At 41.5% G+C, this 3864-nt stretch overlaps 4 non-coding genes and 1 pseudogene across 4 annotated transcripts; all 5 read right to left on the bottom strand.

The window, feature by feature from the left end:
* Positions 1-2876: 2876 nt before the first annotated feature.
* LOC123176631 (small nucleolar RNA snoR97) lies at positions 2877-2982 on the bottom strand. Its single transcript, XR_006488604.1, has one exon. It is a non-coding gene; the product is annotated as a small nucleolar RNA snoR97 (small nucleolar RNA).
* Positions 2983-3086: 104 nt separating this feature from the next.
* Positions 3087-3195, bottom strand: LOC123176630 (uncharacterized; annotated as a pseudogene).
* Positions 3196-3254: 59 nt separating this feature from the next.
* LOC123176629 (small nucleolar RNA Z223) lies at positions 3255-3349 on the bottom strand. Its single transcript, XR_006488603.1, has one exon. It is a non-coding gene; the product is annotated as a small nucleolar RNA Z223 (small nucleolar RNA).
* Positions 3350-3422: 73 nt separating this feature from the next.
* On the bottom strand, positions 3423-3509 carry LOC123176632 (small nucleolar RNA U36a). The gene has a single exon (XR_006488605.1). It is a non-coding gene; the product is annotated as a small nucleolar RNA U36a (small nucleolar RNA).
* A 49-nt stretch (positions 3510-3558) lies between these two features.
* LOC123176633 (small nucleolar RNA snoR134) lies at positions 3559-3714 on the bottom strand. Its single transcript, XR_006488606.1, has one exon. It is a non-coding gene; the product is annotated as a small nucleolar RNA snoR134 (small nucleolar RNA).
* Positions 3715-3864: the final 150 nt, after the last annotated feature.

Here is a 3864-nt window from a genome sequence, read left to right as displayed (position 1 = left end):
AAAATGTTCGATTAGCCATTGTGAAGGTATGTGCATTCCTCAATGCAATCTCTCAGAAGGTAATCGATCCAGAAATCATATCAAGGTTACAGAATGATTTGGTGCAATGTCTTGCCAGTTTCGAGTTGGTGTTCCCACCATCCTTCTTTAACATCATGACGCACGTCCTAGTTCACCTTTGCGAAGAGATTAACATTTTGGGTCCTGTATTTGTACACAATATGTTCCCCTTTGAGAGGTTCATGGGAGTCTTGAAGAACTATGTTCATAACCGTGCTAGTCCAGAAGGAAGCATCTCGAAGGGCCATGAAAATGAGGAGGTCATTGAGTTTTGTGTTGACTTTATTCCTGACCTTAAGCCGATTGGTGTTCATGAATCGCGGCATAAGGGCAGACTAGATGGAAAAGGCACGCTAGGAGGGGATCAAATAATATGTATGGATGGGCATTCTCTCACTGAAGCACACTACATAGTTCTACAGAATTCCGCGTTGGTGGCTCTGTATATGGAGGAACACAAGAATTTTCTACACTCCAAACACCCGGAGAAGTCTGACGACTGGATTACACGTGAACAAACGATGACTTTCGCCGGTTGGTTGCAGAAACGTGCCATGCATGATGGCGATATTGAAGATGACTTGTACTCGCTGTCCCATTTACCATCTTCGAATATAATGACTTTCAAAGGGTAGGATCATCCCACTAGCCAAACCCCACCCTAAAAACTATCACGGCTCGAAGGGTAGGATCCCAGCACAGCCTCAGCATGATACTAAATATATTAGACATGGCCAATTACCAAACATTAGAGCAAGTGTTGTAAAAGGATTTGTTCCTTTCGTATCAAATTCTACACCATGGACAGTAGCATGCCAAGATCCTAATTACTTCCTCCGTCCGAGAAAGTTTGTCCCAAGCTTGTCCGTCAATTGGATGTATCTAGCACTAACTTAGTGCTAGATACATCCATTTGAGGGGCAAGCTTTTTCAGACGGAGGGAATAAGTACCAAACACCAACAAATAGCTTATATTCTAGCACCAAGGCCAAACCAGCACTGGGACCAGGGCCTAACCAGCACTGGGACCAATTTCAATGATGCTATCATCACTACCCAAACCCTAAATCATTGGCTCGATGGCCGCTAACACAATCAGCCACGGCTCAATGGCCGGACCATCTCATGGCACAGGACATAGGGATACCAGTAACTCACCTGAACCAAGACGAGGCAGCCACCACCGCCACGGTTGTGATCGAAACATTGCCATCGCACTGCAGTGGGAGACGTGGTAGTGGGCATGGAGGAGGTAGTCTACCGAGTCGTAGTTGCCTCACATAGAGGTTACGACACTGATGTTGCCATACGGTTACCACCACCCCACACCACTACGAGGTGTGGGGCAACGGCTCATCGGCGCATGCTGGGGTGCAGGCAGATTCATGCGTTGAATCTAGATAGAGCCGCTTCACTGAAAACAAGCAAAATAATCTGCATTAAGTTGACATGAATCACCAAAAGAGTGTAAGCACACATGCATGCTATGTTGGCATCCGTACCAAGATGGTATCCATGTTTGCAAAGAATAAATATACATGCATACTAGCTCGGCACCAACGTGCAAAGCACTGAAATGGGTCGCTAGTTGGCTACAACTAAAAATGCTAATTATATGGAAAATGAGAATTAAATATGCTCTTTGGCAAATTACAATTAGATGATATATATACTTAGTGAAAACCTAATATTCATGTTGCTTACATGCCAATGGAAGGAGTAAAAGTACTGTATGATCTTTCTCTAATAGCTGAATAACTATCAGTACTAGTTAGCCAATGTGTATGCATCAACCAAGAGAGCAAGAGTTAATTAACAAAATAAACAGTTTTTTCTTTTTCAGAGTTATCATATTCTGGACTTCCTCTTGTTTATGGATGGGCTCCTCATAACTTCCTAACCTGAGAGATGAATACATCCCAAGCACAAAACCACAAATGGTTCGCCTATGAGAGTGAAACACGGACAAATTTAAACACGAACTAAACACTTTTTATATTCCAGTTAATTAAGCTAGGATGAGACTTTTAGCTTTGGGACAAAACCCCATACAACCAATACAAGTTATATATCCAATGATTGAACGAGCTAACATTCGGAATAGGAAAGGAGGATTCAGCCAATCTACTTGACATGGACCTACAATGAGTAAGTGAAAGCACACAATACACTCCAAAGCTTACATCCCTGAGTGTGTCTCTCCGACACGAGACCAACATTGGCCCCCACTTGATAAAAACTGACCGAAAAATAAACAGGGCCTTGTCCTGAGATTTCCAAACATCCTCTTTCTCTCTAGTCCTCCTGTAGAGCAAACTGCAGTGCATATATACACAGAAACCAAAGCAGCTTCACAAACTACATGTTTTATATAGTGACTGGATCCAATAAGACACTAGAAATTCTAAGAATGATGCCAAATGCTGGCTGATACTACCAGCACCAAATACTATGCTACTGGCGACAGCGACAACATTCTTTGCAACTCGTCACTGCCTTCACTAGTACAAAACATGATTACACGAATATTTGCAGTTCAACGGTTCACTAACAAATCTAGATGTAGAAAATTCTAGTTGGACATCGATGGCGAAAACATGCATAACAATAGCACGAAAGAAAGACTTGCGCTTCTGAATTTCATCAATGTTACATGATTCATATCCGCTATTAGATATTGGTTACTAAAACTTGAAGCCATTGGAACGTGGTTTATTTTGTTTTTCGGGAAATATTATCACATTTTAAGTTAAGTTGGGAATTGTTTGTTTCTCAATTCTTGCTAATAGATTTTGAAGGATGCATTGGGCATGGTGGAATCGTGTGTCATTATTTAACTCCCATCTCGTAGGAACAAGAGATGAAGCTGATGACCACACATGGTCTCCCGAGATTTTCAGCCTCTTCCGCAAATTAGAGGAACTTGTAAGAGGATAGTTAAACTCGACAACCATCACTACAAACTTATAGTGACTGAAAATAGAGATAAAAAACAAGACAATAAAAGATTCATGTGCTCAAGAAGAACCTCAGACTTGCCCGTCGATGTCTTGTAGATGCAGCGCCTCTAGGCAGGTTCATCCCGTAAACAGGATCCCGAGGTCATCTGCATCGTCGGTTCTTCACATGGTTGATGTCTGGGGAGAGAGAACATAGCATAGAATCAAAAGCTAAACAAGTTTGATGTTGCTAGGTCATGGCTCAGATCTATATAATAGGTTTTTCAGTCATGAATTATAAGAAGTATAACTGGCATGCTTGCTGAAAGTGTTTAGCATCACCGCCATGTAAGAAACTAGAGCAAAGGCACCAACTGAACAACATAATAGGAAGAACAAAACAGGGGACGAAGATAAGGAATAAGGAAATCATATAAGAAAATCAACCATGTTTTGTCCCTGTACTTCATGAGTTAATCAGAAGCGTGGATAAGATTCTAATTGCTGCCATCAACCAAAAGAGATCCAAAACAAGGAACAAGGTCAGGAAAAAAGTTACGAGTGTATCCATTACTCTGACACAGGCCACTCATCCATGTGTAGTGTCATGGCCTGCAGCACTGAACGACGGTGTAGATCTAGCACAACCTTGGGGCTTTCCTTCATCACAAGAGACCGAGATCCATCCGACAAGCCCATGGTTAGCATTGTGCAAAAACCAAAAAATATATATATTTACTAATAACCAAGAGATAAAAAATACGATCCATTCGGAGTTAGCCAACAGATATGTTGGAACATTCTACATTACTTAGCTGTATATATTACAAACACCACTTTATAACAGTCATTCAGTTGCTAAAAC

The sequence above is a fragment of the Triticum aestivum genome, unplaced genomic scaffold (genome assembly GCF_018294505.1).
Source record: "Triticum aestivum cultivar Chinese Spring unplaced genomic scaffold, IWGSC CS RefSeq v2.1 scaffold136556, whole genome shotgun sequence".
In the NCBI taxonomy this organism is placed as follows: domain Eukaryota; kingdom Viridiplantae; phylum Streptophyta; class Magnoliopsida; order Poales; family Poaceae; genus Triticum; species Triticum aestivum.
Note: the sequence above shows the minus strand (reverse complement) of the source record. Positions and strands in the feature narration are given on the sequence as shown.